Below are 26,992 nucleotides of genomic sequence, written 5' to 3'. Positions count from 1 at the left end.
TCCCCCTTCCCCCATTCGTAACAAGGACAGAGTCCCCCGTGTCCTCACCTTCCACCCCATCAGCCGTCGTATACAGCATATAATCCTCCAACATTTTCGCCACCTCCAACGGGATCCCACAACTGGCCACATCTTCCCATCCCACTCCTTTCTGCTTTCAGCAGAGACCATTCCCTCTGAAACTTCCTGGTCAACTCGTTCCTTCCAACCCAAACCACCTCCTCCCCAGGTACCTTCCCCTGCAACCACAGGAGATGTAATACCTCCCCTCTCGACTCCATCCAAGGACCCAAACAGTCTTTCCAGGTGAGGCAGAGGTTCACTTGCACCTCCTCTAACCTCATCTACTGTATCCGCTGTTCCAAATGTCAACTTCTCTACATCGGTGAGACCAAGCGCAGGCTCGGCGATCGTTTCACTGAACACCTCCGCTCAGTCCGCTTTAACCTACCTGATCTCCCGGTGGCTCAGCATTTAACTCCCCCTCTCATTCCCAATCTGATCTTTATGTCCTGGGCCTCCTCCATTGTCAGAGTGACGCCCAGCGCAAATTGGAGGAACAGCACCACATATTTTGCTTGGGTAGTTTACACCCCAGCGGTATGATAATTGACTTCTCTAACTTCAGATAGCCCTTGCTTTCTCGCTCCATCCCTTTCCACTTCTCAGTTCTCCCACTAGTCTTACTGTTTCCAACTACATTCTATCTTTGTCCCACCCCTTCCCCTGACATCAATCTGAAGAAGGGTCTGGACCCGAAACATCGCGCATTCCTAATAACCATATAACCATATAACAATTACAGCACGGAAACAGGCCATCTCGGCCCTTCTAGTCTGTGCCGAACACTTACTCTCACCTAGTCTCATCTACCTGCACTCCAGAGATGCTGCCTCACCCGCTGAGTTACTCCAGCTTTTTGTGTCTACCTTTTATTTAGGAACTTCATACTTTGATGCTATCTTTTGATCTTTTTCCAGATAAATGAAATTGTGGACTTGAAATGGTCTCCACAGGATGAAAAGTTAGAAGACCCGAGAGAACATCAAATCAAACAAAGGTACCATACTAAAGCAGTCGCAAGGTTTTAGTTTTGTTTTCTGGTCACCTGATGACACAATAATCTCTGCAACATTTCCATTTGCTTTCTACTGATATACAGTGGCTTGCAAAAGTTTTCATACCCCTTGAACTTTTCCACATTTTGTCACGTTACAACCACAAATGTAAATGTATTTTATTGGGATTTTATGTGATAGACCAACACAAAGTGGCACATAATTGTGAAGTGGAAGGAAAATTATACATGGTTTTCAAATTTTTTTACAAATAAAAAACTGAAAAGTGTGGCGTGCAAAGGTATTCAGCCCCCCTGAGTCAATACTTTGTCGAACCACCTTTCGCTGCAATTACAGCTGCAAGTCTTTTGGGGTATGTCTCTACCAGCTTGGCACATCTAAAAACTGAAATTTTTGCCCATTCTTCTTTGCAAAATAGCTCAAGCTCAGTCAGATTGGATGGAGAGCGTCTGTGAACAGCAATTTTCAAGTCTTGACAGAGATTCTCAATTGGATTTAGGTCTGGACTTTGACTGGGCCATTCTAACACATGAATATGCTTTGATCTAAACCATTCCATTGTAGCTCTGGCTGTATGTTTAGGGTCGTTGTCCTGCTGGAAGGTGAACCTCCACCCCAGTCTCAAGTCTTTTGCAGACTCTAACAGGTTTTCTTCCAAGAGTGCCCTGTATTTGGCTCCATCCATCTTCCCATCAACTCTGACCAGCTTCCCTGTCCCTGCTGAAGAAAAGCATCCCCACAGCATGATGCTGCCACCACCATGTTTCACAGTGGGGATGGTGTGTTCAGGGTGATGTGCAGTGTTAGTTTTCCGCCACACATAGCGTTTTGCATTTAGGCCAAAAACTTCAATTTTGGTCTCATCTGACCAGAGCACCTTCCCCCACATGGCTTGTGGCAAACTGCAAACGGGACTTCTTATAGCTTTTTTTCAACAATGGCTTTCTTCTTGCCACTCTTCCATAAAGGCCCGATTTGTGGAGTACACGACTAATAGTTGTCCTGTGGACAGATTCTCCCACCTGAGCTGTGGATCTCTGCAGCTCCTCCAGAGTTACCATGGGCCTCTTGGTTGCTTCTCTGATCAATGCTCTCCTTGCCCGGCCTGTCAGTTTAGGTGGACGGCCATGTCTTGGTAGGTTTGCAGTTGTGCCATACTCTTTCCATTTTCGGATGATGGATTGAACAGTGCTCCGTGAGATGTTCAAAGCTTGGGATATTTTTTTATAACCTAACCCTGCTTTAAACTTCTCCACAACTTTATCCCTGACCTGTCTGGTGTGTTCCTTGGGCTTCATGATGCAGTTTGTTCACTAATGTTCTCTAACACACCTCTGAGGCCTTCACGGAACAGCTGTATTTATACTGAGATTAGATTACACACAAGTGGACTCTATTTACTAATTAGGTGACTTCTGAAGGCAATTGGTTGCATTGGATTTTATTTAGGGGTATGAATGGTAGGGCCCTGGGGAGTGTTATCGAGCAGAGAGATCTGGGAATACAGGTACACAATTCCTGATGAATGGTGCCACAGGTAGATAGGGTGGTAAAGAGCCTTTGGTCCATTGGTCTTTGTCAGTCAGGGTTATTTGGGATGTTATGCGAGACATTGTTGAAACCACACTTGGAGTATTGTGTGTATTTAGTCACCTTGCTACAGGAAAGATGTCCAGCAGTAGCAGTAAGTTGAAATGAGTGCAGAGAGGTTTTACAAGCATTTTACCAGGACATGACAGCCTGAGCTATAGGGAGAGATTGGGCAATCTGGGAGTTTTTATCCAGGGTAGGGAAATCAAGAACCAGAGGACGTAGGTTTAAAGCGGGAGGGGAAAGATTTACATAGAAACATAGAAAATAGGTGCAGGAGTTGGCCATTCGGCCCTTCGAGCCTGCACCGCCATTCAATATGATCATTGCTGATCATCCAACTCAGTATCCTGTACCTGCCTTCTCTCCATACCCCCTGATCCCTTTAGCCACAAGGGCCACATCTAACTCCCTCTTAAATATAGCCAATGAACTGGCCTCAACTACCTTCTGTGGCAGAGAATTCCACAGATTCACCACTCTCTGTGTGAAAAATGTTTTCCTCATCTCGGTCCTAAAAGATTTCCCCCTTATCCTTAAACTGTGACCCCTTGTTCTGGACTTCCCCAACATCGGGAACAATCTTCCTGCATCTAGCCTGTCCAACCCCTTAAGAATTTTGTAAGTTTCTATAAGATCCCACCTCAATCTTCTAAATTCTAGCGAGTACAAACCGAGTCTATCCAGTCTTTATTCATATGAAAGTCCTGACATCGCAGGAATCATTTTGGTGAACCTTCTCTGTACTCCCTCTAAGGCAAGAATGTATTTCCTCAGATTAGGAGACCAAAACTGTATGCAATACTCCAGGTGTGGTCTCACCAAGACCCTGTACAACTGCAATAGAACCTCCCTGCTCCTATACTCAAATCCTTTTGCTATGAATGCTAGATATAATTTAGATTAGATGTAATTTATTGCCACACAGCCAGGCTGGTGGAATTTGGGTTGTCTGCAGCGATACAATAATAAAGAACACACAACCACAATAAAACTGTAACACAAACATCCACCACAGCATTCATCACTGTGGTGGAAGGCACAACATTTGGCCAGTCCTCCTCCATTTCCCCCCCGTGGACAGGACCAGAGTCCAGAGTCAGTCCAGGATCGGCTCTTCCTCACCGGAGACCGCGGCTTTAAGTTGTTGTAGGCCGCAGACCGGCGGTCAAGATTTAAGTCCCCGCCGCAGCCAGAAGCACCGTAGACTGCAGGGCCGGCGGTCGAAGCTTCCCTCCAGGGGTGATGGTAAGTCCATGCCGGACCCGCGGTAGAAGTCGGCCGCGGGCCGGCAGTGGTGGCTTCTTCTTCCCCCGGGTCCCCAACGTGAGATCCCGGGCTGTAGACGCCGCACCAGCTGGAGCTCTGCAGACCGAGGCTTCAGGCTGCGACTTCAGGCTGCCGGCTGCCCCGGGCCAGCGAAACGGAGCGCTCCCCTCCAGCGAGGGCTCACCCACTCCACGCCGAGAGTCCACGCTGCGCCCGCCACTGAAGCCCCGGGCGCGTTTCCGGGAAAGGCCGCGTCGATCCTTGATGTTAGGCCACGGGGGAGGCGACCTGGAAAAACTCGCCTCTCCGTGGAGGAGGCGACCAAAGCGGTTTCCCCCTCACCCCCCCCACACCACCCCCCACACAAAACACACAAAGAAACATTAAATACAGACTTTAAAACATACTAAAAAAATAAAAAAAAGTTGAAAAACTGACGAGCTGCATGACATGGCTGCTGCCAGAGCAGCGCCCCCTCCGAATGTACCATTCGCCTTCTTCACTGCCTGCTGCACCTGCATGCCTACTTTTAATGACTGGTGTAACATGACACCCAGGTCTCGTTGCATCTCCCCCTTTCCTAATCGGCCACCATTCAGATAATAGTCTACTTTCCTGTTTTTGCCACCAAAGTGGATAACCTTACATTTATCCACATTATATTGCATCTGCCATGCATTTGCCCACTCACCCAGCCTATCCAAGTCACCTTGCAGCCTCCTAGCGTCCTCCACACAGCTAACACTGCCCCCCAGCTTCGTGTCATTCGTAAACTTGGAGATGTTGCATTCAATTCCCTTGTCCAAATCATTAATATATATCGTAAATAGCTGGGGTCCCAGCACTGAGCCTTGCGGTACCCCACTAGTCACTGCCTGCCATTGTGAAAAGGACCCGTTTACTCCTACTCTTTGCTTCCTGTCTGCCAGCCAGTTCTCTATCCACTTCAATACTGAACACCCAATAACGTGTGCTTTAAGTTTGTATATTAATCTCTTATGTGGGAACTTGTCGAAAGCCTTCTGAAAGTCCAGATATAACACATCCACTGGTTCTCCCTTATCCACTCTACTAGTTACATCCTCGAAAAATTATATAAGGTTCGTCAGACATGATTTACCTTTCATAAATCCATGCTGACTTTGTCCAATGATTTCATCACTTTCCAAATGTGCTGCTATCCCATCTTTAATAACTGATTCTAGCAGTTTCCACACTACCGATGTTAGACTAACTGGTCTGTAAATCCCCGTTTTCTCTCTCCCTCCCTTTTTGAAATGTGGGGTTACATTAGCTACCCTCCAATCCTCAAGAACTACTCCAGAATCTAAAGAGTTTTGAAAAATTATCACTAATGCATCCACTATTTCTGGGGCTACTTCCTTAAGTACTCTGGGATGCAGCCTATCTGGCCCTGGGGATTTATCGGCCTTTAATCCATTCAATTTACCCAACACCACTTCCCGGCTAACCTGGATTTCACTCAGTTCCTCCATCTCATTTGACCCCCGGCCCCCTGCTATTTCCGGCAGATTATTTATGTCTTCCTTAGTGAAGACAGAACCAAAGTAGTTATTCAATTGGTCTGCCATGTCCTTGTTCCCCATGATCAATTCACCTGTTTCTGACTGCAAGGGACCTACATTTGTTTTAACTAATCTTTTTCTCTTCACATATCTATAAAAGCCTTTGCAGTCAGTTTTTATGTTCCCTGCCAGTTTTCTTTCATAATCTATTTTCCCTTTCCCAATTAAGCCCTTTGTCCTCCTCTGCTGGACTCTGAATTTCTCCCAGTCCTCTGGTAGGCTGCTTTTTCTGGCTAATTTGTACGCTTCATCTTTTGTTTTGATACTATCCCTGATTTCCCCTGTTATCCACGGATGCACTACCTTCCCGGATTTATTTTGTTGCCAAACTGGGATGAACAATTGTTGTAGTTCATCCATGCAGTCTTTAAATGCCTTCCATTGCATATCCACCGTCAACCCATTAAGAATCAATTGCCAGTCTATCTTGGCCAATTCACATCTCATACCCTCAAAGTTACCTTTCTTTAAGTTCAGGACCCTTGTTTCTGAATAAACAATGTCACTCTCCATCCTAATGAAGAACTCAACCAATTTAATAGGAACCTGAGGGGCAACTGTTTCACTGTGGTGGATATACGGAATACGCTGCCAGAGGAGAGAGTTAAGGCAGGTACAATAAAAACATTTAAAGGACAGTTGGATAGGTACATGGAAGGGAAATGTTCAGAGGGATATGGGCCAAATGCGGGCATATTGATGGAGCATTGTGGTCAGCATGGATGAGTTGCGCTGAACAACCTGTTTCCATGTTGTATGCCTCTATGACTTTATTATCAATTGTTTTACCGAGGATATTATCATGTATTTAACAATCAAATAGCACTGATGAGGAAGGACGTACCATGCACGACTGCCAGCTGATGATCACATAAAAATAAATACTTCAGTGAGTGTAATTAGGCTGTACTTGGAAGTGATTTGGCAAAGCCACTACATGTAAAGTCCCAGCTTGGTCAGATATTCCCTGAAGTCTTGCAACACAATTTCAACAACTATTTCTTGTTTGTACATAGATTGAATACAGAAGCGTCATTCCACAGAGTTTCTTGGAGTCTTTAATGTTATGAGTTCTGTCATTCTGTACTGCAAAAAGCAATTGGGGATTTCAGAAACTGAGTATAAAGGAGGCTACTTGAACCCATTCAAAATCCAGACTTGATTGTACATTTCTGCTATCATCCCCAAATTCAGAGGCAGAGATAAACAAGTTCTTGATTAGAACGGGTGTCAAGGGTTATGGGGAGAAGGGTTAGGTGGCAGAGATCAGCCATGATCGAATGGCGGAGTAGACTGGATGTGCTGATTCTACTCCTATAACTTGTGAACTCTATGCATACATCTACTCTCAAGTATTCATCAAAGTTGAAAGATTGTAGCTAAATGCCCTGGAAGTATTAGTGTAGTATGTCTTCAACTAATGTTGTCATAGCTTTTGGAAATACACAAATGATAGTTAATTTTCATGAACACAAAACAGTACAACACAAGAACTGCGACTGTGCTGAACATGATGCCAAGACTATCTCTTATCTACCTGCGCATAATTCATATCCCTCCATTCCATGTGCCTATCCAAATGTCTCTTAAATGCTACTATCGAATCTGCCTCCCACTAATACTCCGGGTACATTCAAGGCACTCCCCAATATCTTGTACAAAAACAACTTGCCCTGCATATTCCCTTTAATCTTTGGCACTCTCACCTGAAAGCTATGCCCTCTAGTATTTGAATTTTCCATCCTTGGAAAAAGGCTCTGACTGAATTTAATTCCTCACCAACAGAGCTACCCCACCGCTTTGCCCACCTGTCTGTCTTATCGATAGGAGGTATACCCTTAAATATTCAGTTCCCAGCCCTGGCCCTCTTGCAAATGACTGGATAGTGGTTTTTGCGTACCTTTATTTAAAAAGGGCTGCAATAACAAGTAAGGGAACTACAGAGCAGTGAGTTTGACGTCAGTGGTGGGTAAGTTACTGGAGGGGATTCTGAGGAACAGGATCCATCAGTGTTTGGATAGGAATAGACCGATTAGGGATTAGGGTAGACACAAAATCCTGGAGTAACTCAGCGGGACAGGCAGCTTCTCTGGAGAGAAGGAATGGGTAACGTTTCGGGTCAAGGCCCTTCTTCAGGCTGATGTCAGGAGAGTGGGCGGTACAGAGATAAAATGTAGTCGGAGACAGTAAGACTGGTGGGAGAACTGGGAAGGGGTGGGGATGGAGAGAGAAGGAAAGCAAGGGCTGATTAGGGATGATCGGCAAGGATTTGTGCATGCAAACTCAAGTCTCACAAATTTGATAGCTTTTTGAAGAGGTCACCTGGATGGTGGACTTGTCTTTATGGACTTTAGCAAGGCTTTTGACAAGATCCCCTTGTGGTAGGCTGTTCCAGAATGCTAGATCACATGGGATCCAGGGTGAGCTCGATAACTGGACTCAATGTTGACCATAGGAGGCTGGTAATGGAGGGTTGGTTTCCTGATTGGTGACCTGTGACCAGTGCTATGCCCTAGTTGATGGTTTGCCATCTGCATTAATGATTTGGGTGATAATGTACTGACACTTAAGTTGGTTGTATATTGGGAAGTGTGGAAAGCTATCTCATTTCACAAAAGGATTTGGATTAATTTCAGAAGTGTTCCAAGGAATGGCAGGTGGAATTTAATGTGGGCATGTGTGAGGTGACGCATTTTGGCAAATCATGTGAGGGCAGGGTTTGCACATGTTAGAGCTCTGGAGCGTGTTGTAGACCAGGCAGACCTAGGGGTTGGCTACATGGTTCCCAAATGTAACACCCCACAGGGATACAAAATGGTGAGGAAGGCATGTTTGCCTTCATTGTTAAGGGTATCGAATACAGGAGATGGGATGTTGTGTTGCAGCTGTGCAAGATATTCGTGAAACCGTATTTGACGTATTCATGCAGTTTTGGTTGCCCTGTGTCTTAAAGCTGAAAAAGGTGCAGATTCACTAGATTCCTATCTGGGCTTAAAGGCTTGAGTTAAAAGGAGAGGATGGATTGGCTGGGATTTTTTTTCCGGGAGCGTGGGAAGCTGAGGGGTAACATTTATAGAGGTGCAAACGATCATGGGAGACATAGATAAATCTGTTTCCCAAGACTGAAGAAATCAGAACTAAGGGGCATAGGTTTAAGGTGAGAGGAGAAACATTTAAAAGGGATCTGAGGAGCAATTTCATGTAGATGGTGGTGTGTATATGAAATGAGTTGCCACAGAAAGCTGATTTTCCCAGTCTACCTGCATGTTGAAATCTTCCATAACAACCGTAGCATTACCTTTACGACATGCCAATTTTAACTCTTGATTCAACTTGCACGCTATATCCAGTCTGCAACTATAGGTAGTTTAGTTTGGTTTAGTTTATTATGGTTACGTGTACTGAGATATAGATATAAGCTTTTGTATGTGTGATATCAAGCTACGATGGCAACGTTTAAAATAGATTTAGATAAGTACATATATAGGAAGGGGTTAGAGGGATGTGGGCCAAACACAGGTAAATGGGATTAATTATAAAACCTGGTCGACATGGATGAATTAGTACAGGGAGCCTGTTTCCATGCTGTATGATACTACCTCCTAACAATAACTCTTGTGCTGACTGTATAAATCTTGTACAGCATTAGTTCAAAGCCACAAGACAACAAGTGATTAAACTTCAGAGCCTCCAGAGTTCTCTAGAGCAGAATATAGGCAAGATTTAACGAGTGGTATTCTCATCATTTAGTTCCTGAATGCTTTTAGAATATGAATGAATGAATGAATGAATGAATGAATGAATGAATGAATGAATAAGTTTATTGGCCAAGTATTCACATACAAGGAATTTGCCTTGGTGCTCCGCCCGCAAGTGACAACATGACATAGAGTGACAGTTAGGAATGACTCATAAAACATTAAACATTAATAATAAAACATTATTGATTAAACATGTGAATTAAATAAAATACCAGAGCAATAGGAGGCTACAGATTTTTGGTTATTGAGTAGAGCAACTACTCATGGAAAAAAAGCTGTTTTTATGTCTGGCTGTGGCAGCTTTGACAGTCCGGAGTCGCCTTCCAGAGGGAAGTGATTCAAAGAGTTTGTGACCAGGGTGAGAGGGGTCAGAGATGATCTTGCCCGCTCGCTTCCTGGCCCTTGCAGTGTACAGTTCATCAATGGAGGGAAGGTTGCAGCCAATAATCTTCTCAGCTGATCGGACGATTCGCTGCAGCCTCCAGGTGTCATGCTTTGTGGCTGAGCCAAACCAGACCATGATGGAGAAGGTGAGAACAGACTTTACGATGGCCGTATAGAATTGGACCATCATTGCCTGTGGCAGATTGTGCTTCCTCAGCTGCCACAGGAAGTACATCCTCTGTTGTGCCTTTTTGACTGTGGAGTCGATGGTAGCCCCCCATTTAAGGTCCTTGGAGATGATGGTTCCCAGGAACTTAAAAGACTCCACAGATGTGATGTGGTGTTGTTGATGGTGAGTGGGGTGAGGGAAGGGGGAGCTCTCCTAAAGTCTACAATCAATTCCACTGTCTTAAGAGCATTGAGCTCTAGGTTGTTACGATGGCACCAGGTCGCCAGCTGTGTCACTTCCTGTCTGTAGGCAGATTCCTCCCCATCCTGGATCAGTCCAATCAGTGTTGTGTCGTCCGCAAACTTGAGAAGCTTGACAGAGGAGTATGTGGAGGTGCAGTCATTGGTGTAGAGAGAGTAGAGGAGAGAGGAGAGTACGCAGCCTTGCGGTGCTCCTATGCTGAGGGTCTGCGAGTCCGAGATGTGCTTTCCCAGCTTCACATGCTGCTTCCTGTCTGTCAGGAAGTTGGTGATCCACCGACAGAGGGGTTCAGGCACAGTCAACATGGAGAGTTTGGAGTGTAGTAGCTCTGGCACAATGGTGTTGAATGTAGAGTGAAAATCCACAAACAAAATCCTTGCATAGGTCCCCTGGCAGTCTAGGTGCTGGAGAATGAAGTGCAGGCCTAGGTTGACTGCGTCATCCACTGATCTATTGGCCCGATATGCAAACTGCAGAGGGTCCAGCAGGGGGTTTGTGATATTTTTCAGCTTGGCCAGCTTAAGCCTTTCAAGGGTCTTCATGACTACAGAGTTCAGTGCGACAGGCCTGTAGTCTTTAAGACCAGTAATCCTTGCCTTTGTGGGTAAAAGGACAATAGTGGAGACTTTGAAGCAGGCAGGGACAGTACAGGTTTGCAGGGACTGGTTGAAAATGTCTGTGTAGACCGGTGCCAGCTGTTTGGCACAGAGCTTGAGCGTAGAGGGAGAAACATTGTCTGGTCCTGGAGATTTCCATCTTTTCTGTCTCCTGAATAGCCTCTCAACCTCCTCTATTTTAATTTTTAATGTTGATGATGGGGAAGTGATGTTGTGCAGCATAGAGGGGGTGGGTAATTGGGTGTTACCTGGTGATTGGAGAGGGGTGGGTGGAAAGGGTCCAGTCTTTTCAGAATTGGATCAGGCTGTGTTGATTGGGGATGGGGTACCAGGGTTACGTTTCAGCTTATCATACCTGCAGTAGAACTCATTCAGGTCATTGGTCAACTGACGATTGTCCAAAGAGCGGGGGGCTTTCCTCTTGTAGCTGGTGATTTCTTGCAAGCCCTTCCAAACTGAAGAAGAGTCACTAGCTGAGAACTTGCTCCTCAACGTCTCAGAGTACATTTCCTTGGCAGCTCTGATTCCTCGTCTCAGCTTGTGCTTTGCCTGCCTGTAGAGGTCTGCATCCCTGCTCCTGTAGGCTTCCTCTTTGGACTGTCGGAGCTGTCTGAGTTCTGCAGTAAACCACGGCTTGTCATTGTTGAATATGGTCATAGAATTGTTATGGCTTAAAAATAGTCCATTCAACCACAAAGCTTCTGCTAGCACCCAGTAGAACAATTTCTTCAGTCCAATCCATGATTCTTTTCCAAAAGACCTGTGAACCCTGCTATTGCCTTCATAAAGCAGGATTTTTCTTGTTTCAGTATTATTATTCCTAAAGTTTTATCCATCATATGGGAATTGGCTGCATCATTGTTTTAATTAGTAGATGTACTTGTCGAGGTAATGGAGAGAATATACCGCTAACACTGGCATTGTTCCAAACAAACTTCTGGTCTTCGTTTAGTATAGATTGTTGACGTTGAACCAGTGATTAGCTGCATCATTCAGTCATAGAAACATAGAAAATAGAAACATAGAAAATAGGTGCCGGAGTAGGCCATTCGGCCCTTCGAGCGTGAATCGCCATTCAATATGATCATGGCTGATCATCCAACTCAGTATCCTGTACCTGCCTTCTCTCCATACCCCCTGATCCCTTTAGCCACAAGGGCCACATCTAACTCCCTCCCAATGAACTGGCCTCAACTACCTTCTGTGGCAGAGAATTCCACAGATTCACCACTCTCTGTGTGAAACAATTTTTTCTCATCTCGGTCCTAAAAGATTTCCCCTCATGCTTAAACTGTGACCCCTTGTTCTGGACTTCCCCAACATCGGGAACAATCTTCCTGCATCTAGCCTGTCCAACCCCTTAAGAATTTTGTAAGTTTCTATAAGATCCCCCCTCAATCTTCTAAATTCTAGCCAGTACAAACCGAGTCTATCCAATCTTTCTTCATATGAAAGTCCTGACATCTTAGGAATCAGTCTGGTGAACCTTCTCTGTACTCCCTCTATGGCAAGAATGTCTTTCCTCAGATTAGGAGACCAAAACTGTACGCAATACTCCAGGTGTGGTCTCACCAAGACCCTGTACAACTGCAGTAGTATCAGTCTGGTGAACCTGGTGAACCAGTCAGCACATAATCACTCCAGATGATGGTTTTCCTCAGATTCCTGCCAATTGCCTCGCAAGACCTTTGTTACTCCTTTGTCGAGCCTCAGCTAAATCCGTTTTGGTTTCTTCAAAGACTATCATTCCGCTGCAGACTGGCTCAGTGTCTGACTGTCAAGGAGAACTGCTAGTTATGGTGTCACCAGAATACAACAAGCTTCTCCACAACGCATAGGGAGGAACTGCAGATGCTGGTTTAAACTGAAGGCAGACACAAAAGGCTGGAGTAACTCAGTGGGTCAGGCAGCATCTCTGGAGATAAGGAATCGATGACTCTGAAGAAGGCAGTCTGAAGAAGGGTCTCGACCCGAAACACCGCCTATTCTTTCACTCCAGAGATGCTGCCTGACCCACTGAGTTACTCCAGGCTTTCGTGTCAAGCTTCTCCACACTAGCAGGTGTGAATCTGAGAGTCGGATTGAGTTTTGAAGTGAGGTGTTTGTGGTTAAGCAAATGAAAATACGGCTCTAAAACGTAGATATCCAAATATTCTATCCTCAGTTTTTATGTAGGAAAAAGTCTTTCCTGGTAGATCTAGCAACAAATGTACTTCCAATAAATTGTTTGGCCAGTTAATTGGTTGGACCACCCTGGGCTTAACTGAAATCAGCCAACAGTCTCCTGTTTCACTGCTTGTGGTTGTGGGGCTGAGTAAGGGGCCAAATTATGACATGTTTTTACAATGAAGCTGAAGAGGAGTCAACCACCATCTGGTGAGATTTTGGTTATAATTTTAAGTTAGTAAAGTAATTAATTTGTCATTACAGCGTTGGACCTTTTATTTCAGAATATGTGTGGATTAATAATGGTGGTATCTTTCCAGCTGAAAACTATTACTTAGACATGCAATTACATGATGACATGTTATTTTAGTTGCGTAGCATTAAATAATCTCTTAAGTCAAATGTGTTATGCCACAAATTCAACTGCCGGCATTGGTTATTCTTGGGAAATTAGCTTTTAATATTAAAGCTGTATTAATGTCTGGCAATATGTCTCTTACCCTACTACTTACAACACATCTCAATGTCCTTACCAATGATACCCAGTCCTCTCACCCACCTGACTGCCATCAGGTACCTTATAATCATATAACCATATAACAATTACAGCACGGAAACAGGCCATCTCGGCCCTTCTAGTCCGTGCCGAACACTTATTTTCCCCTAGTCCCATCTACCTGCACTCAGATCATAACCCTCCATTCCTTTCCCGTCCATATACCTATCCAATTTATTTTTAGATGATAAAATCGAACCTGCTTCCACCACTTCCACTGGAAGCTCATTGCACACAGCTACCACTCTCTGAGTAAAGAAGTTCCCCCTCATGTTACCCCTAAACTTCTGTCCCTTAATTCTCAAGTAATGTCCTCTTGTTTGAATCTTCCCTACTCTCAATGGGAAAAGCTTATCCACGTCAACTCAGTCTATCCCTCTCATCATTTTAAAGACCTCTATCAAGTCCCCCCTTAACCTTCTGCGCTCCAAAAAATATAGACCTAACTTGTTCAACCTTTCTCTGTAACTTAGTTGCTGAAACTCAGGCAACATTCTAGTAAATCTCCTCTGATATCCTAGCTTACCCCTCTCCTCAGATCAGAAGGTCCCTCTCACCAGTGTGTTTCCAGCATTTTGTCTTTGTTTCAGATTTCAATTTTCGGCAGGTTTTTGATTTATCCTTTATTTCCTATTATTAATTTCTAGACTTGCCCTCAAAGAGGCAACATTTACCTTTGTTCCTTTGTTGGCTTAAGTGCGTAGGGGGGGGGGGGGGGTTATAAAGCTCTGTGGCTTCCAAACACAGATACAGCTGGTGGCTCTGACAAATGATACAGGATCAATCCTGACATCCAGTGCCACACGTATGGAGTATGCACGCCTTTGCCGAAAAGTTTCTTACGGGTACTTCATGTTTCTCCCATGTCCCAGAGGCCTCTATCTGGTTGGTTAGATGCCCCAAATATGTGTGTGGAATCTGGAGAAATTGGGAATGTAGTCGGAATAAAAATGGGATTAGTATAATTTAGTGTTTGAAGGCTGATGTGGATGGTGGGTCAGATGTGGATGGCAGTGACTGTTTCCAACTCGATAGGGTCAAAGAACATTAAAAAGTTAATCATGCTGCAAACTAATTAATTAGGGTTGCATAGTCTTACAGCGTGGAAGCAGGTCCTTTGGCCTAACTTGCCCAAAACGCCAACAACTCCCATCTACACTAGTCCCATCTGCCTGCGTTTGGCCCATCTGTCTATACTATTACTAAAACTCTCATATTGACCACTTCCAATCTGCGTTATATTTAAATTTGCACAAAAACAATCCCCCATAGCGCTACGATTTTTCGCCACCTTACTCACCTTTCTCCTCTGCTGCAAGTCATATAGGTTTTGTTCCAATCAGTGAAACAGTACAAAATCGTAAAAACCGCCGCTTCCGGAACCCGCTGTCAATAACGCGGCGAGGAGAATAAAGAGCTGAAGGGGCGCAGTGTGTTGAGCAGCCTGTGGCACGACCAGCCGGAAGCTGTGAGTTGAACCGGAAGCCTCTGAGTGAAAGCGGAAGGTGCGGGGTTAGCAGAGTGCGAGCCCCCCCATCCCCACACACCCCTTTCCCACACCCCTCCCCACACAACCCCTCCCCACCACACCCCACGCCTCGAGTGGGGGCGCCGTTGAGTATGGCTGCCCAGCTTGCAGCTGTCCGTCCTTTCACCCTTTATTTATTTTTAGTATGTTAAACATTTTCGTTTTTGAGGATTTCTACTCTTTTTTATGTGGGGGGGTGGTGGGGAGGGGAAGGGGGAAACTGTATTTCTCAGTCCCTACCTGGTCGGAGAGGCGGCTTTTCTCTGAGCCGCATCTCCGCCCCTTCCTCTTGGCCTACCAACGGGACTGGAGCGGCATTTCCTGCCGGGACCGGCCAAAAGTTCAGATTCGGCGGCGGCGCAGCACTGAAGCACCATCGTGGAGCGAGCGATGACTTACCCGGGTCGTCATGTGGTAAGCTCCGGAGTGCTGAGACCGCCGACTCCAACATCGTAGAGCTGTGGTCGCGGAGTGTCCAGCTGCGGGCGGCGCTGAATTTAAACACCGCAGAGCCTGGGATCTTTCGCCGAGATCGCCAGTGTCGGAGCTCCGACCAGCACGGCCTGTGGACTTCGGGTGCCGCGGTCTCTGGCAGCAATGTCATCCGGCGAGAGGGCCTGAAACATCGGGCCGCCAACGCGGCGACTGCGGAGGCCTCTATAGGCCCCGACTACGGGGTGAACAGAGAGGAAGAGGACTGGACTTTGCTGCCTTCCCTCACAGTGGGAACCATTGTGTGGGGGTGTATTTATGTTTTATGTTAAGTTCTTCTTTAATGTTGTGTCTTATTTTTATTGGTGTGCTGCAAATGGCAACTCGAATTTCACTACACCAAAAATGGTGTATGTGACAATAAATGTCCTTTGTCCCCACACACCCCCCTCCCCCAACCCTCCCTTCCCCCTCCCCCCCACCCCTCACCCACCTTCCCCCACACACCCCCTCCCCTAACCCCCCTCCCCCACACACACCCTCCCCCAAAATCCCTCCCCTACCCCCCCCTCCCCCACCCCCCTCCCCAACACCCCCCCTCCCTCACACACCCCGTCCCCCACACACCCCCTCCCCCAAAACCCTTCCCCTCCCCCCCCTCCCCACACACCTCCTCCCCCACACACCCCCTCCCCCACACACCCCGTCCCCCAAAACCCTCCCCTCCCCCACACACCCCTCCCCCACACACAACCCCCGTCCCCCACACCCCCCCTCCCCCACACACACCCTCCCCCAAAACCCCTCCCCTACCCCCCCTCCCCCACACACCCCGTCCCCCAAAACCCTTCCCCTCCCCCCCTCCCCCCCACACCCCCTCCCCCACACACCCCCTCCCCCACACACCCCCTCCCCCACACACCCCCTCCCCCACACACCCCTTTCCCCCACACACCTCCTCCCCCACCCCCCTCCCCCACACCCCCCCTCCCCCAAAACCCCTCCCCTACCCCCCCGCCCCCACAGCCCCTCAACGCTGCTGTAGTTTCTACATGGTGAAACCAAATTGTATAAAAATGGCCTTTATTAAAATCGGACAATGTGCACTTTAACCTCATGTGATTTTTTTTATACTACAAATCTCAAATTGTGGAGTACAGAGGCAAATAAATAAATGATGGGTCTTTGTACCAAACATTATGGAGGGCACGTTATAAGCAAAATTATTAAATAATTTCAAATTCCTGAAATTTAATAAAGGGGCCATTTAAGACTGAGGTGAGAAAAAACGTTTTCACCCAGAGAGTTGTGAATTTGTGGAATTCCCTGCCACAGAGGGCAGTGGAGGCCAAATCACTGGATGGATTTAAGAGAGAGGTAGATAGAGCTCTAGGGGCTAGTGGAGTCAAGGGATATGGGGAGAAGGCAGGCACGGGTTATTGATAGGGGACAATCAGCCATGATCACAATGAATGTCAGTGCTGGCTCGAAGGGCCGAATGGCCTTCTCCTGCACCTATTTTCTATATCTATATCTAAGTTGCTGGACAGTATTTATGCTTCATTGAAACCATCTCTTCTGGGTGGGCGGCGCGACTCACGTTGCAGCGTCCTCTGCAGTCCGTCTGTCTTTTTTTTTTTTGTCTCGTTTAATTGTAGTTATAGTGGGTTTTTTTAAACTGAGTATGTGGGGGGGGGGGGGGGCGGGGGGGGGGGGGGGAAACTTTTAAATCTTTCCCCTGCACGGAGAACCCGACCTTTTCTCTGTCGGGTCTCCGTTGTCGTTGGGGCCTAGCACCGTGAGCGGCCTCCAACCGGAACGACCTGGGGCTCCAGTCACGGAGCTGCGGACCTACCTACTTACCATTGCGGAGCTGGCCGAGTTCGGAGCGGGAAGAGCGGTGGTGGCGCGCTGCTGTGGCCTGACCCCGGAGATTCGGAGGCTCCAACCGCAGGTCTGGTGGACAGCCCGCGGGTCCCTGGTGGGAGACCGCTTTTCGGGGCTTCCGCAACGGCAACTTTCCCGCCCGAGTTGGGGGGTTGAAGATTACCTGGAGCGGGGCCTTGCATTGCCTGGTGCGGCTTTAATGGCCGCGGGACTTATTTACCATCGCCCGCCGGGGACTTTGACTCTGACATCGGGAGGAGAACGAGGAGTGCAGGGGAGAGATAAGACTTTGCCTTCCATCACAGTGAGGAGGAGATTCACTGTGATGGATGTTTGTGTAAATTGTGTTGTGTCTTGGTTCTTTTTCTTGTGTGTATGACTGCAGAAACCAAATTATGTTTGAACCTCAAGAGGTTCAAATGATAACAAATAAATTGTATTGTATTGTAATTCATACCCCACACAAACAACAAATATCCCAGGATCCCTTTCTACCTCATGTTGAAAGCGGTCCTGACCTTCCAACTATCTCCCTGGAGACACTCAGTCTATCTTTAATCAGACTTTACTGGACTTTACATTGCATTAAACGTTATTCCCTTTATCCTGAATCTCTACACTTTGTGGACAGCTTGATTGTAATGTATAGTCTTTCGCTGACTGGATAGACGCATCAAAAAAGCTTTTCACTGTAACTCGGTACACGTGACAATAAACTAAATTAAACTAAAAAAATCATTAGTTTTACTCACAACTATTCCATGTGGCAATGCATTAGATATTGGCCTAACTTGTTAAGAAGTTATATAGATTACTCACTGTGAGATTTAGACATCCAAGTGGAAAATGACATTGACATTTCCATCATTTTTGAGATCTTTATTGGGTTACCTCTTGGTGTTCTCGTTAAGAGAGAAATTATGCTTCGGCCTGTTAAGTCTTCCTGCTGGTTTCCTCCTGTTAGTTTTAAGATCGCAGCAGCTTTTAGTCTGCAATTGCAAGGAGGAACGTACTAACTGTCATCTATAGTCTTCATCGGAAATCCCAAAACACGGTCCATTGGATCTTTTTTTTAATTGCTGCCACTCCTGTTATCTTTCCATTATTTCCTGCAGCTAAGATTTCTAGCATTTGTGAAACATTTTGTCCTTTTTTAGTTAATTTGTAAATGATCCTGCAATCTACTGATCTTTGTTCTTCCAGCAGCATGGTACAGCCACTTGAAGTTAGGTTGATGCCGGCAAAAACGCATTTGAAAGACCACTGGACTTTGAATATCGTGAGCAATATTTGGGCCACATATTTGAGCAAGGATGTGCTGGTTTTGGAGATAGTTCAGAGGAGGCTTATGAGAATGATCCCGGGAGTGATTGGGTTAACGTTCGACAGCTCTGGGCCTGTACTAGCTGAGATCTAATTGAAACTTACCAATTAATGACAGGCCTGGATAGAGTGGATATGGTGAGGATGTTTCCACCTGTGGGAGAGTCTAGAACCAGGGGCCAGAACATCAGAATAAAAATACTTACCTTTGAAAGGAGATGAGGAAGAGTTTATTTAGTCAGAGGATGTGGAATTCATTGCCGCAGTCGGCTTTGGAGACCAAGTCTTTGGGTATTTTTAAAGTGAAGATTGATAGGTTCTTGATGAGTAAGGGCAGCAAAGGTTACTGGGAGAAGGCAGGAGAATGGGGTTGGCTCGATGCACTGAATGGCCTCATTCTGCTGCTATGTCATGTGGATTTCTCAAGTTCTTTCCTGAGATGAGGGCATCACCATTGGGACCAACATTTATCGTCATCACTAGTTACCCTACTGAGGTGGTGGTAGTGGAATGACTGTGACCATGTTCCAACAAAAATAATACAGGTTCTTCCCAGTTTACAAACCCCGGACTTATGTTAAGCCCACACACACCAGAGAGCATTTGGGAAACTAGCAGGATGGATTTGCCAGATGCTGTGCAGCTACAAGTGACCTGCTGGAATGTTGTCATATCAACACTAGGAGAATATATCCTAGTAAATATGTTGATGTTTACTTTGTGATACACTATTGGAGCAAGCAGTCTGTCTATTTAAAACCGTCAACAATATTTAAAATGTAGAAACACGGAACTGCAGATGCTGATATGCAAAAGAAGACACAATGTGTTGGAGTAGGCAACATCTCAGGAGGACATAAATAGGCAATGTTTTGCGTGGACCCGTGTTCTCCTAAGACGTTGCCAGACATGCTGAGCTACTCCAGTATTCTGTCTTCAATTTTCTCCCGACCTACGCACAAACGCACGCACGCGCGCACACACGCACACACACACACACACGCGCGCACACACACTCACATACACACACACACACGCGCGCACACACACATGCACAGACACACACACGCACATGCACAGACACACACACGCACATGCACAGACACACACACACACACACACGCACATGCACACATGCACACACACACACACGTGCGCGCACACACATGCACAGACACACACACGCACACACCCAGGCACACACACACCCAGGCACACACACACACACACGTGCGCGCACACACATGCACAGACACACACACGCACACACCCAGGCACACACACACCCAGGCACACACACACCCAGGCACACGCACAGACACACACAGGCACACACACTCACAGGCACACACACTCACAGGCACACACACACACACACACACTCACAGGCACACACACACACAGGCACACATACACAGACACGCACACACAGGCACACATACACAGACACAGACACACACACGCACACACACACACACACACACACACACACACACACACACTCACACCCACACCCACTCTCTCTCTCTCACGCACACACACACACACACACACACACACACACACACACACACACACACACACACACACACACACACACACACACACACACAGTTCTTACTGGACTTGCCCAATAGATATGTCAAATGGTCAGCATAAAATTATACTGTACGTTTTAAAAACAGAGAAACATAGGAAATAGGTGCAGGAGTAGGCCATTCGGTCCTTCAAGCCTGCACCGCCATTCAATATGATCATGGCTGATCATCCAACTCAGTATCCTGTACCTGCCTTCTCTCCATACCCCCTGATCCCTTTAGCCACAAGGGCCACATCTAACTCCCTCTTAAATCCAGCCAATGAACTGGCCTCAACTACTTTCTGTGGCAGAGAATTCCACAGAATCATCACTCTCTGTGTGAAAAATGATTTTCTCATCTCGGTTCTAAAAGATTTCCCCTTTATCCTTAAACTGTGACCCCTTGTTCTGGACTTCCCCAACATCGCGAACAATCTTCCTGCATCTAGCCTGTCCAACCCCTTAAGAATTTTGTAAGTTTCTATAAGATCCCCCCTCAATCTTCTAAATTCTAGCGAGTACAAGCCGAGTCTATCCAGTCTTTCTTCATATGAAAGTCCTGACATCCCTGGAATCAGTCTGGTGAACCTTCTCTGTACTCCCTTTATGGCAAGAATGTCTTTCTTCAGATTAGGAGACCAAAACTGTACGCAATACTCCAGGTGTGGTCTCACCAAGACCCTGTACAACTGCAGTAGAACTTCTCTGCTCTTATACTCAAATCCTTTTGCTATGAATGCTAACATACCATTCGCTTTCTTCACTGCCTGCTGCACCTGCATGCCTACTTTCAATGACTGGTGTACCATGACAAAGGTCTTGTTGCATCTCCCCTTTTCGTAATCGGCCACCATTCAGATAATGGTTTGAAATCTGACATCTATTACACGATTTACCGTTTTGTCGATGGTGGAAAGGGTCAAGAACTTCAAATTCCTAGGCGTGCACATCTCTGAAGATCTTTCCTGGTCCGAGAACAGTGATGCAATTATAAAGAAAGCACACATCATCGCCTCTACTTCCTGAGAAGATTACGGAGAGTCGGTATGTCAAGGAGGACTCTCTCTAACTTCTACAGGTGCACAGTAGAGAGCATGCTGACCAGTTGCATCGTTGCTTGGTTCGGCAACTTGAGCGCCCAGGAGCGGAAAAGACTACAAAAGGTAGTAAACACTGCCCAGTCCATCATCGGCTCTGACTTCCCTACCATCGAGGGGATCTATCGCAGTCGCTGCCTCAAAAAGGCTGGCAGCATCATCAAGGACCCACACCATCCTGGCCACACACTCATCTCCCTGCTACCTTCAGGTAGAAGGTACAGGAGCCTAAAGGCTGCTACGTCCAGGTTCAGGAATAGCTACTTCCCCACAGCCATCAGGCTATTAAACTCAACTCAAACAAAACTCTGAACATTAATAGCCCATTATCTGTTTATTTGCACTTTATCTGTTTTATTTATTCATGTGTGTATATATTTATATAATGGTATATGGACACACTGATCTGTTCTGTAGTCATGCCTACTATATTCTGTTGTGCTGAAGCAAAGTAAGAATTTCATTGTCCTATCTGGGACACATGGCAATAAACTCTCTTGAATCTTGAATCTTGTATTTTTGCACAAAGCTTTATATTTTTCTCAGAAAACCAAGTTCTCTGTTCACTTGGTCTCAAACAGCTACACTGGTCAGTGACAAGGTGACAAGTTGGGTTTCAAAACTGCATTCTTTGTAATCATGAATAATGCATTTAGCTGGGGAGCCGACAGAATCTGTTGGAGCTGCCGAGTTCCTCCAGCAGTTTGTGTTTTTGCTCAACATTTGCAGCAAGATGTTTTGCTGCTCTGTTACATTTATTATCACTTTGAGCTTTACATTGCAAAGCCAATCCTCAAGCAGTTTGCTAATTTGCCATTAATTCTCTTCGCCTTGATCTTCTTAAAAACCATCACATGCAAGGATTTTATTAAAGATACTCCCAAAAATCAAAGAAAATTATATCCACTTCACAGTGTTAAATTAGTGACTGCCTCAAAGAACTTCTGAGTTATAAATGAGTTATATATTCCTTATGGCCTGCAACCGTTTCTATTAGGCATTGACCTTGCCTCCTTCAATAGATGCCAATTTAGTTCCTCTTAACTTCTGCGTTCTGTTTAAAAATAACTACCAGAAGACGCTCTCCAATGTTATCCCTTGCGGCAAGTCATATGATAGAAAATGTGTTCTGTATGGGTTGATGTTGTATGGAGTTTTAGTTCTGCAGCTGTGCTTCAGTTGGCAGCACACTCAGCTGAACCAGAAAGGCTTATGTTCCAGTTCCATTTCATAGAAAACGGCACTGACACTCGGCAATGTACTGTAATGCCCCTGTCCCACTTAGGAAACCTGAACGGAAACCTCTGGAGACTTTGCACCCCACCCAAGGTTTCCGTGCGTTTCCCGGAGGTTTTTGTCAGTCTCCCTAATGGTCGAAAGTGGTTTCCGCTTCTTCTATGTTCCGGCGATTATTTCAAAAAATTCAAAACCGGCCGCGACTATAAATAGGTTGCCGTTTTAAAAATCGGTAATTTTTTTGTCGAAGCAGATTGCGATGCTAGTTGAAGGTGGTTGCCAGAGGTTGCAGGTGGTTGCCGGAGGTTGCAGGTAGTGGAAGGTAAGACCTCCCACTCTCTGCAACGTCCGGCAACCACCTTCAACTAGCATCGCAACTAGACCTTCAACTAGAAGCGGAAACCACTTTCGACCATTTGGGAGACTGAAAAAAACCTCCGGGAACCGCACGGAAACCTTGGGTGGGGCGCAAAGTCTCCAGAGGTTTCTGTTCAGGTTTCCTAAGTGGGACAGGGGCATTAGAGAGCATAAGAAAAACTGCTATAAAAACTCAGCATGTGAAGCAGCATCTGTTGATGCAAATTGCTGGTCAATGTTTCGATCAAGACCCTGCGTCAGGACCGACGTACTGTCAGAATGCTGCTCTATGAGGAGGTCACACAGAGAGTGATGAATCTCTGCAATTCTCTGCCACAGAAGGTAGTTGAGGCCACAGTTCATTGGCTATATTTAAGAGGGAGTTAGATGTGGCCCTTGTGGCTAAAGGGATCAGGGGATATGGAGAGAGGGCAGGTACGGGATAATGAGTTGGATGATCAGCCATGATCATATTGAATGGCGGTGCAGGCTCGAAGGGCCGAATGGCCTACTCCTGCACCTATTTTCTATGTTTCTATATTTCTATGAGTTTTGAATTTAGTTGATTGTCACGTGCATCGAGGAATAGTGAAAAGCTTTTTTGCATGCCAACTAGTTGGCAGAACGATAATGTGTAGGAAGGAACTGCAGATGCCGGTTTACACCGGAGATAGACACAAAATGCTGGAGTAACTCAGCGAGACAGGCAGCATCTCTGGAGAGAAGGAATTGGCGACTTTTCAGGTCTAAGACCCTTCTTCAGACTGAGAGTCAGGGGAGAGGGGCTCTAGAGATATAGAAGGATATAAGGGGGGAAAACGACAGATCAAACGGAATAGGAAGTAGGCGATAGAGTCTTTGCAGGAGGTAGGGTGCAAAGAAGTGTAGTCTAGATAGCTGCAGGAGTCAGGAGGCTTACAATCATCTCTGTGGGTGAGATGCGTAACCAAGCCTCCTCTGTCAAGTAGATGGAATTGTTTTGAGGAAGAGCGAAAATAATGTCCCCATATCTAGGCCCATGTTTATCCCTCCTTCAAGGACATAACTAAAACCTTGAGTTTCGAGTTGACATCACATTGGTTTCTTTGGGGAGCTTGCAGTACACACATTGACTGCTGTAATTTCAAATGCATTTCATTAGGTGTAAAGAACTCAGAGGTATTCAGTAAGTGATTTGAAAGCATAATTGTTCCTCCTTCTTTAAAGGGCGCAGATTCCAATTACAGGAAGTTCAAGTAGTCTCGGGTCTAGGTTTAGTTGACGTTTGTTGAGTGAACTCTGTAGATTTTCAGCTGGAGTTTAGCAGCATGCAGTGGGTAAATAACCAGCATCCTTCACCTTGCATCTTCAAAGAAGGTGGAGTATGCTTTGTAGAAGACCCCAGCCACTCAATGGGCTGATTTTCATTGACTGTGGTGGTGATGAATTTACCACATTGTGGAAAAGATTGGCCAGTGTGAAACCTCCTCAAGGTATGTCTACATTGAAGAGGTTCTCTTCCTCTCTCCGACGCGAGTTCTGCACCACCCTCTCTCACTGCTCTCCCTCTGTGATTCCTCCTTCCCTCCGACTCTACAATCTCTGTACGTCATCGTATATATTTCTTGTTTCCTTTTCCCATGGCTTTCAGTCTGAAGAAAGGTCTCGACCCATTCCTTCTCTTTTGAGATGCTGCCTGCCCCGCTGAGTTACTCCAACTTTTTGTGTCTATCTTCGGCCAGTACATCTGCTTGTTTCAGTCGAGAGTTTGTTTCCAACCATGATGCTGCTGCTCTTACCTTGCAGACAATCTAGTCTGCTTAATTTGGAGAACAGTCAGTCAGGCCTTGTTACTTGATAAGATGAGTGCTCTGGTTGTCGATTTTGGCTGAGTCCCACTTGTATTGCTTTACGTATTAGAGATATATGTCCATTGGCAACAAAGAGAACCATTAAAAGCTTTTGCATAACAATTGATGAAAGATATATTACACTCATTCTAATGGCAATACTTCCATCTATGGTAGATCATATGTGTTCTTTAGCAGAAAATGACAGACTAATTGAGCGAGAGTTTGAGTGCCATCATATTCAATTTACATAAATGATTAATGATCTGACAAAAGGCTTTTGACATGTCTGCTGAGATGTTTGGTGATGCAACCAAATTTCTGCATGCAATGTTAAGGGCATTTTCTCACAAACATATCTTGTCCAAATTAGATGAGAGCATTCCAAATATGGTTTCTTTCACACAGAGAGTGGTGAATCTGTGGAATTCTCTGAGGCCAGTTCATTGGCTATATTTAAGAGGGAGTTAGATGTGGCCCTTGTGGCTAAAGGGATCAGGGGGTATGGAGAGAAGGCAGGTACAGGATAATGAGTTGGATGATCAGCCATGATCATATTGAATGGTGGTGCAGGCTCGAAGGGCCGAATGGCCTACTCCTGCACCTATTTTCTAACTTTCTATGTTTTTGACTGAGGTAGAACTTGTGTTGTCTGAAGATTGCATAATATTAATGGGACCTTCAGAAAATGAAAGAAAGACAGTTCTGGATTATAATTAGTAATTTGTCTTTAGTAGCTTTAAACAAGTGTTACTTAACAAAACAATGAAAGATAGAGGCTAATTTTTAGATTACACTGCATTAGTTATCATACCACAAAGGCAAGGCTGTAAATTGAAGCATAACAAAAAAAAAACATTACTTTCTATAGCTGCACCTTTGGGAACATATGCAAAGTCAATATAAGGTGAGAAAGGTCAGATTCCAATAATGTGAAATTAAAGGAAAATCCAAATGCGTAAACGGAGATGCCATGCAAAGCACACAAGATGGCAAAAGCACTGCTGTCAACGGTAAACGTGTAGCTGGTGATAAAATGTAGGTAGATGAGGGTTTGTTGAATTGTACACATGGCTACAGGTATTTGATAGCAGTGGGTTCTTTTTCCCTGGAGGATGACTGTTGGTATATTTGCCCAAAGCTCCACAAATGAATTAAGATAAGGGATTTATTGCCTATGTTTGCAGAGAATTGTACACATTTCTCTTAATCTGTGGCCTGTCACAGTTGGTTTTCATTTGGAGGATTTTACTGACAGGATGCATTAAAATAATCTTTTGTACATTTCGAGCTTTCAATCTGGAATATCCTGTAAAAGTGGAAATGTATCACACAAAACTGTAAGTGAAATAAGCATTTAGTAATGGCATTAAGGTATCCGAGAAACAAGTGTTGTCTGGAGCTCAGGGTGATTGTCTGATTCTGGAAAAGCCAGGAACAATCTATGACAATAGCCATATGGCAGCTGTAATGGCCGCCTCGCCAGCAGTCTGTCTTGTTCCTTCCCGGTTTTTATTATTTTAAGTATGCCTTAAATGTTTTGTTTTAATGTCTCTTGGTTTGTTTTATGTGGGGGGGTGAGGGGGGGGAGGGATCGGGGGATAATTTTCCAGTCACTTACCTCGACGGAGATGCGATTTTTCTCCCTGTCGCATCTCCGTCCCCCCCTGCGGCCTACAACGTGGAGTGGTGCGGCCTTTCCTGGAGACCGGCCTGGAGCTTCAAGCCGCGGGTGCGGCACGGACTTACCGTCGCAGAGCCTGGGATCTTTTGCCGTGTTGGAGTTCCGACCGCGGGGCCTGTGGACTTTAACACTGTAAGAAGCGGCCGACTCAGGAGCTCCATGCCGTGGAGTGTTCCGATCCGTCCCGACGCCGGAGTTTCATCATCCCGACGAGAGGGCTTGAACATCGGACCGTAGGCAGCAGCGACTGCGGAGGGTTCAAGGCCCCGACCACGGAACAAAGTCAAGTCAAGTCAAGTCACTTTTATTTCTATAGCACATTTAAAAAACAACTCTCGTTGACCAAAGTGCTTTACATTGGTGGAGGTACTAACGTTATACAACATTGGTTCATACATACATACATATAGTACATACATCACTACATACATATAGCCCTCCCTCAGAGGACGTCAAGAAAGGCTTGAGAGTAAAGATGAGTTTTAAGTCTCGACTTAAAGGAGTCGATGGAGGGGGCAGTTCTGATGGGAAGAGGGATGCTGTTCCACAGTCTAGGAGCTGCAACCGCAAAGGCGCGGTCGCCCCTGAGCTTATGCCTAGAC

General features: G+C 45.8%; 1 protein-coding gene across 5 annotated transcripts in view; it reads left to right on the top strand.

The window, feature by feature from the left end:
- Window positions 1-979: 979 nt before the first annotated feature.
- The window catches only part of ctnnd2 (catenin delta 2), a 1,121,748-nt gene continuing 1,095,735 nt past the window's right edge, over window positions 980-26,992 (top strand). For all 5 annotated transcript variants that reach the window (XM_033017096.1, XM_033017092.1, XM_033017086.1 and 2 more), the window contains exon 1: window positions 980-1,060. The gene's annotated coding sequence lies outside the window, so the exon portion shown is untranslated. The remainder of the gene's footprint in view (window positions 1,061-26,992) is intronic.

This window comes from Amblyraja radiata, chromosome 2 (assembly GCF_010909765.2).
Source record: "Amblyraja radiata isolate CabotCenter1 chromosome 2, sAmbRad1.1.pri, whole genome shotgun sequence".
NCBI classification, from domain to species: Eukaryota; Metazoa; Chordata; class Chondrichthyes; order Rajiformes; family Rajidae; genus Amblyraja; species Amblyraja radiata.
Note: the sequence above shows the minus strand (reverse complement) of the source record. Positions and strands in the feature narration are given on the sequence as shown.